Source organism: Cryptomeria japonica, unplaced genomic scaffold (assembly GCF_030272615.1).
Source record: "Cryptomeria japonica unplaced genomic scaffold, Sugi_1.0 HiC_scaffold_1534, whole genome shotgun sequence".
Lineage (NCBI taxonomy): Eukaryota > Viridiplantae > Streptophyta > Pinopsida > Cupressales > Cupressaceae > Cryptomeria > Cryptomeria japonica.
In genome coordinates this window covers 16,920-30,754 of record NW_026729918.1, presented here as the reverse complement: position 1 = coordinate 30,754, position 13,835 = coordinate 16,920, and the positions used below count along the sequence as shown (strand labels likewise).

Sequence of the window (13,835 nt, the reverse complement as noted above, 5' to 3'; positions counted from 1 at the left end):
GAGAACAAAAATGTGTTCCGAGACTTAATAAACAAATATTGGGTTTTAGGAGAAGAAACATGCTCTGATGCCCAAAACGAGAATCGACCCCGAAAAGGCCACAGGCCAAAAGTGGGATGCGAGACAAAAAAAAATGGGACCCGAGGACCAAAATTGGGTTCCCAGGTCGAAGACAGGGCAACCGGACAAGAAACGACCTCTAAGGCTCGAAATGAGTCCCGGCGACTAAAACTTGACAAGAAGCACCCATCAGGCACCCAACTCGACACCCATGGGATGCCGACCCACCCGGGCTTCCACCTAGCACACCTTGGCACCCACCCACCCTCGCACCCAACCTCGCACCCAACTTAGCACCTTTGAACCCACATTGGCACTCACCCTGACCCTGGCACCTTGGAACCCACATTGGCACTCACCTTGACCCTGGCACCCACCTTTGCACTCACCTTGGGACCCACCCTGGCTCCCACCTCGGCACCCACCCAGACACCCACCTTGGTTCCTTGGCACCCACCTTGGATCCTTGGCACCCACCCCGACACCCACCTTGGCACGCAACTTGGCTACTTGCCACCCATCTTGGCTCCTTGACGCCCACCCCGACAACCACCCCGTGACCTACCCTGGCTAGGGTTGGTGCACACCCACCCTGGTGCCCACCTTGGCACCCACCCTATGACCCACCTTGGCACGCACCTTAGTACCCACCCCGTTACCCACCCTAGGACCCACCCCGTGACCCACCTTGGCCAGGGTGGGTGCCTTGGTGCGCACAACTTGCCTGGGCTGCACACCAGGGCGGGCTCAAGATGGCACCCGCGTTCCGTTTTTTTCACTATCTTTCAAAACGGAAATTTTAAAATCTCATTTTTTTCTTTTTTTTGCCTTTTCTGGAAATTAGTGAAGGCAGCGCATCAAAGGTGCGCAATGCTGGTGCGAACCCGGGAGCGCTCCGATGTGTGCTCCAAGGTGCGGCGTGCACGAAGTCCGAGCCCGGTTTGCCCCGGGTGCGCACCTCGCGTGCACCTTCGCCGGGGTGAGCACCTTGGCTGGGTTGCGCGCCCTGGTGCGTACCAAGGAGCGCTCTGAAGTGTGCTCCAAGGTGCGGCGTGCACGAAGTCGGAGCCCGGTTTGCCCCGGGTGTGCACCTCGGGTGCGCACCTCGCGTGCACCTTCGCTGCGGTGGGCACCTTGGCTGGGTTGCGCGCCTTGGTGGGCACCATGCAGTGCACGAAGTCGGAGCCCGGTTTGCCCCGGGCGCGCACCTCCGCCAGGGTGGGCACCTTGGTGCGCACAACTTGCCTGGGCTGCGCACCAGGAAGGGCTCAAGATGGCACCCGCGTTCCGTTTTTTTCACTATCTTTCAGAACGGAAATTTTAAAATATCGTTTTTTTTTGCCTTTTCTGGAAATTAGTGAAGGCAGCGCATCAAAGGTGCGCAACGCTGGTGCGAACCTGGGAGCGCTCCGATGTGTGCTCCAAGGTGCGGCGTGCACAAAGTCGGAGCCCGGTTTGCCCCGGGTGCGCCCTGGTGGGCACCATGGTGCGCACCAAGGAGCGCTCCGAAGTGTGCTCCAAGGTGCGGCCTGCACGAAGTCGGAGCCCGGTTTGCCCCGGGTGTGCACCTCGGGTGGGCACCTTGGTGCGCATGCCTTGCCTGGGCTGCGCACCAGGGCGGGCTCAAGATGGCACCCGCGTTCCTTTTTTTTCACTATCTTTCAAAACGGAAATTTTAAAATCTCATTTTTTTTTGCCTTTTTCTGGAAATTAGTGAAGGCAGCGCATCAAAGGTGCGCACCTCGCTGCCCACCACGGTGCGCAACGCCGGTGGGCACCCGGGAGTGCTTCGAAGTGTGCTCCAAGGTGTTGCGTGCACGTTGTCGGAGCCCGGTTTGCCCCGGGTGCGCACCTCGCGTGCACCTTCGTCGGGGTGGGCACCTTGGCTTGGTTTGCCCCGGCTGCGCTCCGAAGCGGGGTTATTGGAGCGCCGCCTCTTTTTTTGTCGGAGCGTTTGGTGGGGTTTCTCGCATTGGCTCTTCCGAGGCCCGGTTGCCACCCTGGCGCGCACGAAGTCGGAAGTAGGGTTAATTGCCCGGGTGCGCACCTTTGCCAGGGTGGCACCTTACCTGGGCTGCGCACCAGGGCGGGCTCAAGATGGCACGCGCGTTCCGTTTTTTTCACTATCTTTCAAAACGGAAATTTTAAAATCTCCTTTTTTTTTTGCCTTTTCTGGAAATTAGTGAAGGCAGCGCATCAAAGGTGCGCACCTCGCTGCCCACCTTGGTGTGCTCTGAGGTGCGCACCCGGGAGCGCTACGAAGTGTGCTCCAAGGTGCGGCGTGCACGTTGTCGGAGCCCGGTTTGCCCCGGGTGCGCACCTCGCCTGCACCTTGGCCGGGGTGGGCACCTTGGCTGGGTTTGCCCAGGGTGCGCTCCGAAGCGGGGTTACTGGAGCGCCCCCTCTTTTTTTGTCAGAGAGTTTGGTGGGGTTTCTCGCATTGGCTCTTCCCAGGCCCGGTTGTTGGGTGCGCTCCCACCCTGGCGCGCGCGAAGTTGGAAGTTGGGTTAATTGCCCGGGCGCGCACCTTCGCCAGGGTGGGCACCTTGGTGCGCAAACCTTGGCTGGGCTGCGCACCAGGGCGGGCTCAAGATGGCACCAGCATTCCCTTTTTCTCACTATCTTTCAAAACGGAAATTTTAAAATCTCGTTTTTTTTTTGCCTTTTATGGAAATTAGTGAAGGCATCGCATCAAAGGTGCGCACCTCGCTGCCCACCTTGGTGTGCTCCGAGGTGCCCACCACGGTGCGCAACGCCGGTGCGAACCCGGGAGCGCCCCGATGTGTGCTCCAAGGTGCGGCGTGCACGAAGTCGGACCCCGGTTTGCCCCGGGTGCGCACCTCGCGTGCACCTTGGTGCGCACACCTTGGCTGGGTTGCGCGGCCTGGTGGGCACCATGGTGCGCACCAAGGAGCGCTCCGAAGTGTGCTCCAAGGTGCGGCGTGCACGAAGTCGGAGCCCGGTTTGCCCCGGGTGCGCACCTTCGCCGCGGTGGGCACCATGGCGTGCACGAAGTCGGAGCCCGGTTTGCCCCGGGTGCGCACCTCGCGTGCACCTTCGCCGGGGTGGGCACCTCGGCTGGGTTGCGCGCCCTGGTGCGCACCAAGGAGCGCTCTGAAGTGTGCTCCAAGGTGCGGCGTGCACGAAGTCGGAGCCCGGTTTGCCCCGGGTGTGCACCTCGCGTGCACCTTCGCTGCGGTGGGCACCTTGGCTGGGTTGCGCGCCTTGGTGGGCACCATGCAGTGCACGAAGTCGGAGCCCGGTTTGCCCCGGGCGCGCACCTCCGCCAGGGTGGGCACCTTGGTGCGCACAACTTGCCTGGGCTGCGCACCAGGAAGGGCTCAAGATGGCACCCGCGTTCCGTTTTTTTCACTATCTTTCAGAACGGAAATTTTAAAATATCGTTTTTTTTTGCCTTTTCTGGAAATTAGTGAAGGCAGCGCATCAAAGGTGCGCAACGCTGGTGCGAACCTGGGAGCGCTCCGATGTGTGCTCCAAGGTGCGGCGTGCACGAAGTCGGACCCCGGTTTGCCCCGGGTGCGCACCTCGCGTGCACCTTGGTGCGCACACCTTGGCTGGGTTGCGCGCCCTGGTGGGCACCATGGTGCGCACCAAGGAGCGCTCCGAAGTGTGCTCCAAGGTGCGGCGTGCACGAAGTCGGAGCCCGGTTTGCCCCGGGTGCGCACCTCGCGTGCACCTTCGCCGCGGTGGGCACCATGGCGTGCACGAAGTCGGAGCCCGGTTTGCCCCGGGTGCGCACCTCGCGTGCACCTTCGCCGGGGTGGGCACCTTGGTGTGCAGACCTTGGCTGGGTTGCGCGCCCTGGTGGGCACCATGGTGCGCACCAAGGAGCGCTCCGAAGTGTGCTCCAAGGTGCGGCCTGCACGAAGTCGGAGCCCGGTTTGCCCCGGGTGTGCACCTCGGGTGGGCACCTTGGTGCGCATGCCTTGCCTGGGCTGCGCACCAGGGCGGGCTCAAGATGGCACCCGCGTTCCTTTTTTTTCACTATCTTTCAAAACGGAAATTTTAAAATCTCATTTTTTTTTGCCTTTTTCTGGAAATTAGTGAAGGCAGCGCATCAAAGGTGCGCACCTCGCTGCCCACCACGGTGCGCAACGCCGGTGGGCACCCGGGAGTGCTTCGAAGTGTGCTCCAAGGTGCTGCGTGCACGTTGTCGGAGCCCGGTTTGCCCCGGGTGCGCACCTCGCGTGCACCTTCGTCGGGGTGGGCACCTTGGCTGGGTTTGCCCCGGCTGCGCTCCGAAGCGGGGTTATTGGAGCGCCGCCTCTTTTTTTGTCGGAGCGTTTGGTGGGGTTTCTCGCATTGGCTCTTCCGAGGCCCGGTTGCCACCCTGGCGCGCACGAAGTCGGAAGTAGGGTTAATTGCCCGGGTGCGCACCTTTGCCAGGGTGGGCACCTTACCTGGGCTGCGCACCAGGGCGGGCTCAAGATGGCACGCGCGTTCCGTTTTTTTCACTATCTTTCAAAACGGAAATTTTAAAATCTCCTTTTTTTTTTGCCTTTTCTGGAAATTAGTGAAGGCAGCGCATCAAAGGTGCGCACCTCGCTGCCCACCTTGGTGTGCTCTGAGGTGCGCACCCGGGAGCGCTACGAAGTGTGCTCCAAGGTGCGGCGTGCACGTTGTCGGAGCCCGGTTTGCCCCGGGTGCGCACCTCGCCTGCACCTTGGCCGGGGTGGGCACCTTGGCTGGGTTTGCCCAGGGTGCGCTCCGAAGCGGGGTTACTGGAGCGCCCCCTCTTTTTTTGTCAGAGCGTTTGGTGGGGTTTCTCGCATTGGCTCTTCCCAGGCCCGGTTGTTGGGTGCGCTCCCACCCTGGCGCGCGCGAAGTTGGAAGTTGGGTTAATTGCCCGGGCGCGCACCTTCGCCAGGGTGGGCACCTTGGTGCGCACACCTTGGCTGGGCTGCGCACCAGGGCGGGCTCAAGATGGCACCAGCATTCCCTTTTTCTCACTATCTTTCAAAACGGAAATTTTAAAATCTCGTTTTTTTTTTGCCTTTTATGGAAATTAGTGAAGGCATCGCATCAAAGGTGCGCACCTCGCTGCCCACCTTGGTGTGCTCCGAGGTGCCCACCACGGTGCGCAACGCCGGTGCGAACCCGGGAGCGCCCCGATGTGTGCTCCAAGGTGCGGCGTGCACGAAGTCGGACCCCGGTTTGCCCCGGGTGCGCACCTCGCGTGCACCTTGGTGCGCACACCTTGGCTGGGTTGCGCGGCCTGGTGGGCACCATGGTGCGCACCAAGGAGCGCTCCGAAGTGTGCTCCAAGGTGCGGCGTGCACGAAGTCGGAGCCCGGTTTGCCCCGGGTACGCACCTCGCGTGCACCTTCGCCGGGGTGGGCACCTCGGCTGGGTTGCGCGCCCTGGTGCGCACCAAGGAGCGCTCCGAAGTGTGCTCCAAGGTGCGGCGTGCACGAAGTCGGAGCCCGGTTTGCCCCGGGTGCGCACCTTCGCCGCGGTGCGCACCATGGCGTGCACGAAGTCGGAGCCCGGTTTGCCCCGGGTGCGCACCTCGCGTGCACCTTCGGCGGGGTTGCGCGCCCTGGTGGGCACCATGGTGCGCACCAAGGAGCGCTCCGAAGTGTGCTCCAAGGTGCGGCGTGCACGAAGTCGGAGCCCGGTTTGCCCCGGGTGCGCACCTCGCGTGCACCTTCGGCGGGGTTGCGCGCCCTGGTGGGCACCATGGTGCGCACCAAGGAGCGCTCCGAAGTGTGCTCCAAGGTGCGGCGTGCACGAAGTCGGAGCCCGGTTTGCCCCGGGTGCGCACCTCGCGTGCACCTTCGCCGCGGTGGGCACCATGGCGTGCACGAAGTCGGAGCCCGGTTTGCCCCGGGTGCGCACCTCGCGTGCACCTTCGCCGGGGTGGGCACCTCGGCTGGGTTGCGCGCCCTGGTGCGCACCAAGGAGCGCTCCGAAGTGTGCTCCAAGGTGCGGCGTGCACGAAGTCGGAGCCCGGTTTGCCCCGGGTGCGCACCTCGCGTGCACCTTCGCCAGGGTGGGCACCTCGGTGCGCACACCTTCTCAATGTTTTCTTGCCTTTTCTGGAAATTGGTGAAGGCAGCGCATCAAAGGTGCGCACCTCGGTGTGCTCCGAGGTGCGAACCCGAGAGCGCTCCGAGGTGCCCACGAAGTCGAAAGTCGGGTTAATTGCATTGTTTTCCCCGGGTGCGCTCCGAGGTGCGCAACATCGGCGCGCACCAAGGAGGGCTCCGAAGTGTGCTCCAAGGTGCGCACGATGGCGTGCACCTCTGGTGCGCACGATTCGGAGCTCGGTTTGACCGGGGTGCGCACACCTTGGCTGGGTTGCGCACCTTTTGTGCGCTCCAAGGTGCGCACGAAGTCGGAGCTCGGTTTGCCCCGGGTGCGCACCTTCGCCAGGGTGCGCACCTTGATGCGCACGCCTTGGCTGGGCTGCGCACCTTGGTGGGCGCCATGGTGCGCACCTTTCGTGCGCTCCAAGGTGCGCACGAAGTCGGAGCTCGGTTTGCCCCGGGTGCGCACCTTGGTGGGCGCCATGGTGCACTCCGAGGTGCCCAAGATTGGTGCGCACCAAGGAGCGCTCCGAAGTGCGCTCCAAGGTGCGCGCGAAGTCGAAAGTTGGGTTAATTGTCCGGTTTGCCTCGGGTGCGCACCTTGCGTGCACCTTCGCCAGGGTGGGCGCCTTGGTGCGCACACCTTGGCTGGGCTGCGCACACCTTGGCACCCGCGTTTCCTTCATTTTAAATTTTTTTTTTTTACAATCTCTCAAGTGGGAAATTCTATAATCTCAACTTTTTTTGCCTTTTCAGGAAACTTTTGAATGGAGCGCATCATTGGTGCGCTCCGAAGTGTGCTCCAAAGCTCTCTCCAGCTGCGTGCACCTGCCCCGGCCGCGCACCCGGCCCCGCCCAGCTTCGCTCACCTGTCCCGGGCGTCTGGTGCGGAACCTTAGAGTAAGAAACATCACCGTGCACCTTGGCCAACGTGCGCGACTCGACCGAGCGCGCACTGGCCGAGGTGCACACCGATTTCACCTGGGTGCGCGCGCAGCACCTCGGGCGCACCGGGGTGCGCGCACAACGCCCGGGTTGCACCGTGGCCTGTGTGCTCGGGGCGCCTCGGGTGCGCGCTCGGTGTCGCCCCCGCGCGCGCGGTAGTGCGGGCAGCGCACCCCGGCCCGGCCCGGCCCCGACGAGAACGCAAACGGGCAAAAGGTTTATTCAAATAGCATTGCGACGCCCGGCGAAAAACTAAAAAAGGGTGCAACACCGGGACTTCCCGGGAGGTCACCCATCCCAGTACTACTCCGGCCCAAGCGCGCTTAACTGCGGAGTTCTGATGGGATCCGGTGCACTAACGCTGGTATGATCGCACCCGTTATGAGCTTGTCGCAGTGTGTACTTAGCAAACCGCGACCCACGTGCGAATCCACCCCGGCCACCCACCCCCGTCGAGGTGCACACCCTCCCTCGCGAAGTGCGCCCCGTTCGCCAAGTGTGAGCCCTGCCCGGGTGCGCGCACCTTGCTAGGGCGTCGGGTGTGCACCCGGCCCGGCCTACGTGCGTGCACCTGGAGGGGGCGTCGTGTGCGTGCAGTGTCCCGTCTGCAACGCGGTGCCCACACACCACCTCGGGCGCAACGACCTGCGCTCACATGTGGGCCGAGTGCACCTTGGTGCATGTTCGGGGCGCCTCGGGTGCACGCTCGATCTTGCCCCGGTGCACCAAGGCGCTCGGTTTGCCCCGGGTGCGCACTTGGTGCAAGGTGGGCACCCAAAATAGGGATCAAGCACCAAAACACAAGTTTCGGGATGCAAAATGGGACCCAAGGACCACAAATGCGTTCCAAGACCCATGATGGGTCCACGAGAACAAAAATGTGTTCCGAGACTTAATAAACAAATATTGGGTTTTAGGAGAAGAAACATGCTCTGATGCCCAAAACGAGAATCGACCCCGAAAAGGCCACAGGCCAAAAGTGGGATGCGAGACAAAAAAAAATGGGACCCGAGGACCAAAATTGGGTTCCCAGGTCGAAGACAGGGCAACCGGACAAGAAACGACCTCTAAGGCTCGAAATGAGTCCCGACGACTAAAACTTGACAAGAAGCACCCATCAGGCACCCAACTCGACACCCATGGGATGCCGACCCACCCGGGCTTCCACCTAGCACACCTTGGCACCCACCCACCCTCGCACCCAACCTCGCACCCAACTTAGCACCTTTGAACCCACATTGGCACTCACCCTGACCCTGGCACCTTGGAACCCACATTGGCACTCACCTTGACCCTGGCACCCACCTTTGCACTCACCTTGGGACCCACCCTGGCTCCCACCTCGGCACCCACCCAGACACCCACCTTGGTTCCTTGGCACCCACCTTGGATCCTTGGCACCCACCCCGACACCCACCTTGGCACGCAACTTGGCTACTTGCCACCCACCTTGGCTCCTTGACGCCCACCCCGACAACCACCCCGTGACCTACCCTGGCTAGGGTTGGTGCACACCCACCCTGGTGCCCACCTTGGCACCCACCCTATGACCCACCTTGGCACGCACCTTAGTACCCACCCCGTTACCCACCCTAGGACCCACCCCGTGACCCACCTTGGCCAGGGTGGGTGCACCCACCCTGGTGCCCACCTTGGCACCCACCCATCCTAGCACCCAGCCTGTGACCGGGCTTGGAACCCAACCTTGCACCCGCACCCGTCTTGGCCAGTGTGGGTGCGCACCCATCCTGGCACCCACGTTGTGACACACCCTTTAACCCACGCACCCTAGCACCCACGTTGGCACCCACCTTGGAACCCAACCTAGCAACTTGGCACCCACCCCGTGACCCACCTTGGCATCCACCATAGCAGTCGCCGACTTGGCACCCACCTCGGCACCCACCTTGACACTTGTGGACCCACCTTGCCACTCACCCTAGCATCGACCCATCCTAGCACCCACCCTGGCACCTTTGCACCCTAGCACTCACCCATCCTAGCACCTAACCTGTGACCCACCTTGACACTCACCCTCGCACCCACCTTGGAACCCAACCTAGCACCCACCCACCCTGACACCAACCCTAGCACCTACCCACCCTTGCACCCACCCTGTGACCCATCTTGGCACCCACCCATCCTACCACTCAACCTATCACCCACCTTCTCACCCACCTTGGCATCCACCTTAGCACCCACCCACACTGGCACCTTGGCACCCACCTCGGGCAAGGTGGGTGCACACCCACCCTGGCACCCAATTTAGAACCCACCGAGCATGTTACCCACCTTGGCACCCACATTGCAGCCCACCCTAGTACCCACCCTATGACCCACATTGGCATCCACACCCTAGCACCCAGGCACCTCGACACCCGCCTTGACACCCACCCTAGCACTGAACCTGTGACCCACCTTGGAACTCACCCTAGAACCCACCCACCCTGTGAACCACCTTGGCATCCACCTTAGCACCCACCCACCTTGGCACCCACTCTAGCACTCACCCATCCTAACACCCAACTTGTTACCCACCTTGGCACCCGCCCTCGCGTCCACCTTGAAACCCACCCTAGCACCCACCCACGCAGGAGCCCACCTTGGCACCCAACCTAACACCCACGCATCCTGGCACCCAACTTGTGACCCACCTTGGAACCCACCCTAGTACCCACCTTTGAACCCACTATATCACCAACCCACCTTGGCACCCACCCTATGACCCTCTTTGGAATCCACCCTAGCACGCACCCACCCTGGCACCCACCATGGAGCGCACCCTAGCACCCACCCACCTCGGCACGCACCTCAACACCCACCTTGGTGTGCGCACTGCGCCAACCTCTCAAAGACCCTATGTGGTGCGCTCCAAAGTGTACACCTTTGGTGCGCTCCAAGGTGCGCACCTTTGGTGCACACCGAGGTGCACACCAAAGTGTGCACCGAGGTGAGCACCAAAGTGCACTCCAGGGTGCACACCAAGGCGTGCACCTTTGGTGCGGTCAATGCAAACGAATTCGGAAGTTGGGGTCGATGTCCTAATCGCTGCTGCAGACTACACGTATGAGAATCGGACAAATAGCTTTATATAGGGGAGGTGTTGCGTTTGATGGGTCGACTCCCCTGGTTGTGTGCACTGCACCAACTTCAAAGACCCTGTCTTGTTTAAGAAGTCAAAAGTTGGGGTGGATGTCCTAATCATTGCTGCAGTCTACGCATGTATGAGAATCAGACAAATAGCTTATATAGGGGAGGTGTTGCATTCGGTGGGTTGACTCCCCTGGTTGTGCGCACTGCGCCAACCTCAAAGACCCCGCATAGCAGAAGAAGTCGGAAGTCGGATTTTGGTGAGCACCAAGGCGTGCACCTTTGGTGCGGTCAACGCAGACGAATTCAGAAGTTGGGGTGGATGTCCTAATCGTTGTTGCAGGCTACACATGTATGAGAATCAGACAAATAGCTTATATAGGGGAGGTGTTGGGTTTGATGGGTCAACTCCCTTGGTTGTGCGCATTACGCCAATCTCAAAGACCTTGTTTTCGTTAAGAAGTCAAAAGTTGGGGTCAATGTCCTAATGGCTCCTGCAGGCTACACATGTATGAGAATCGGACAAATAGCTTATATAGGGGAGGTGTTGGGTTTGATGGGTCGACTCCCCTGGTTGTGCGCATTACGTCAACCTCAAAGACCTTGTTTTCGTTAAGAAGTCAAAAGTTGGGGTCGATGTCCTAATTGCTCCTGTAGACTACACATGTATGAGAATCAGACAAATAGCTTATATAGGGGAGGTGTTGGGTTTGATGGGTTGACTCCCCTAGTTGTTCGCATTACACCAACCTCAAAGACCTTGTTTTCGTTTAGAAGCCGAAAGTTGGGGTCGATGTCCTAATTGCTCCTGCAGGCTACGCATGTATGAGAATCAGACAAATAGCTTATATAGGGGAGGTGTTGGGTTTGATGGGTCGACTCCCCTGGTTGTGCGCATTGCGCCAACCTCAAAGACCCTGCATTGCGGATGAAGTCGAAAGTCAGAGTTTGGTGTGCTACAAGGTGTGGTCGAAGGTGCTCACCTAGGTGTGCACCTTTGGAGCACAGGAAAAGTGCCCTCCAAAAGTGCGCACCTTTGGAGTGCACAAAAGTGCCCTCCAAAAGTGCGCACCTTTGGAGCGCAGAAAAGTGCCCTCCAAAAAGTGCCCTCCAAAAGTGCGCACCTTTGGAGCGCAGAAAAGTGCCCTCCAAAAAGTGCCCTCCAAAAGTGCGCACCTTTGGAGCGCAGAAAAGTGCCCTCCAAAAAGTGCCCTCCAAAAGTGCGCACCTTTGGAGCGCAGAAAAGTGCCCTCCAAAAAGTGCCCTCCAAAAGTGCGCACCTTTGGAGCGCAGAAAAGTGCCCTCCAAAAAGTGCCCTCCAAAAGTGCGCACCTTTGGAGCGCAGAAAAGTGCCCTCCAAAAAGTGCCCTCCAAAAGTGCGCACCTTTGGAGCGCAGAAAAGTGCCCTCCAAAAAGTGCCCTCCAAAAGTGCGCACCTTTGGAGCGCAGAAAAGTGCCCTCCAAAAAGTGCCCTCCAAAAGTGCGCACCTTTGGAGCGCAGAAAAGTGCCCTCCAAAAAGTGCCCTCCAAAAGTGCGCACCTTTGGAGCGCAGAAAAGTGCCCTCCAAAAAGTGCCCTCCAAAAGTGCGCACCTTTGGAGCGCAGAAAAGTGCCCTCCAAAAGTGCGCACCTTTGGAGCGCACAAAAGTGCCCTCCAAAAGTGCGCACTTTTGGTGCGCACCAAGGCGCTGGTTCGGTCGTTGCAGGCGAGTTCGGAAGTTGGGGTCGATGTCCTGAGCGGAGGTGCAAACTACACAGGTGTCGGAATCGGACAAATAGCTTATATAGGGGAGGTGTATGCTTCGATGGGTCGACTCCCCAGGTTGAGCGCACCGCGCCAACCTCAAAGACCCTACGGTATGGATGAAGTCGGAAGTTGGGTCCGATGACCGATTCGATTAGTAGGTATGCTCATGAGGTCGGAATTTGGGTCCGATGACCTGCCATGTGCAGGAAGGCGAATGTTGACACTGTGCGTTGCAAGGTGCACACCAAGGCGCTGGTGCGGTCTTTTTAGTCGAGTTCGGAAGTTGGGGTCGATGTCCTGATCGGAGGTGCAAGCTACACAGGTGTGGGAATCGGACAAATAGCTTATATAGGGGAGGTGTATGCTTCGTTGGGTCGACTCCCCGGGTTGAGCGCACCGCGCCAACCTCAAAGACCCTACGGTATGGATGAAGTCGGAAGTTGGGTCCGATGACCGATTCGATATGTAGGCATACTCGCGAGGTCGGAATTTGGGTCCGATGACCTGCCACGTGCAGGAAGGCGAATGTTGGCACTGTGCGTTGCAAGGTGCGCACCAAGGCGCTGGTTCGGTCGTTGGAGGCGAGTTCGGAAGTTGGGGTCGATGTCTTGATCGGAGGTGCAAACTACACAGGTGTGGGAATCGGACAAATAGCTTATATAGGGGAGGTGTATGCTTCGTTGGGTCGACTCCCCGGGTTGAGCGCACCGCGCCAACCTCAAAGACCCTACGGTATGGATGAAGTCGGAAGTTGGGTCCGATGACCGATTCGATATGTAGGCATACTCGCGAGGTCGGAATTTGGGTCCGATGACCTGCCATGTGCAGGAAGGCGAATGTTGGGACTGTGCGTCGCAAGGTGCGCACCAAGGCGCTGGTGCCGTCGTTGCAGTCGAGTTCGGAAGTTGGGGTCGATGTCCTGGTCAGAGGTGCAAACTACACAGGTGTGGGAATCGGACAAATAGCTTATATAGGGGAGGTGTATGCTTCGATGGGTCGACTCCCTGGGTTGAGCGCACCGCGCCAACCTCAAAGACCCTACAGTATGGATGAAGTCGGAAGTTGGGTCCGATGACCGATTCGATACGTAGGCATATTGGCGAGGTCTGAATTTGTGTCCGATGACCTGCCATGCGCAGGAAGGCAGAATTTGGGTCCGATGACCGAGTTGATGGCGTGCCATGCGCAGAAAGGCGGAATTTGGGTCCGATGACCGAGTTGATGTTGATGGCCCGCCATGCACAGGAAGGCGGAATTTGGGTCCGATGACCGATTTGAAGGCGTGCCATACGCAAAAAGGCGGAGTTTGGGTCCGATGACCGAGTTGATATTGATGGCCCGCCATGCGCAGGAAGGCGGAATTTGGGTCCGATGACCTGACATACGCATGGAGTCCGACTCGGGGGCCGATGTTCGATTCGATGACTTGCATTGTGGGTAAAGTCGGAAGTTGTGGTCTTTGACCCGATTCGATGACCAGACTTCGGCTGCTTGAGAATCGGACAAATAACTTATATAGGGGAGGTAGTGTTCTCGAGCATCCTCCCCCCGTGCCCGTTTATGTCGATTGATGCTGGTGCTCGACTGGTTGGAGCGCTCGGATGCAAAAATCTTGCACCAGGATTTATCGATTGTGATGGACACGGCAAGTCTCCTGATTGCTATGCAGGAGCTCATCGTGAATCTCTATGCGGCCTTGGTATGGACTCGACCTGCGGAATGGTTCGGCAATGGTAGTCGCTCCAACACGTCCTTGCAATGGCCACAGAGGTGATTCGACTAGAGCTCCAGTCTAGCTTTTGGGTTGCTTGGCGGACTGGTATAGCCGCGATCGAGTTCCGGCCATGAACGTTTTAGATAGCTCTTGGGCTTTCTGGGACGGAAGTCGGAAGTTTGGGCTGTTGTCCGATTTGATGACCATTCTTCGGATGTGTGAGAATCGG

The 13,835-nt window shown here is 59.6% G+C and overlaps 1 non-coding gene across 1 annotated transcript; it reads right to left on the bottom strand.

Moving 5' to 3' along the window:
• Positions 1-7,314: 7,314 nt before the first annotated feature.
• LOC131873336 (5S ribosomal RNA) lies at positions 7,315-7,433 on the bottom strand. Its single transcript, XR_009371311.1, has one exon. It is a non-coding gene; the product is annotated as a 5S ribosomal RNA (ribosomal RNA).
• Positions 7,434-13,835: the final 6,402 nt, after the last annotated feature.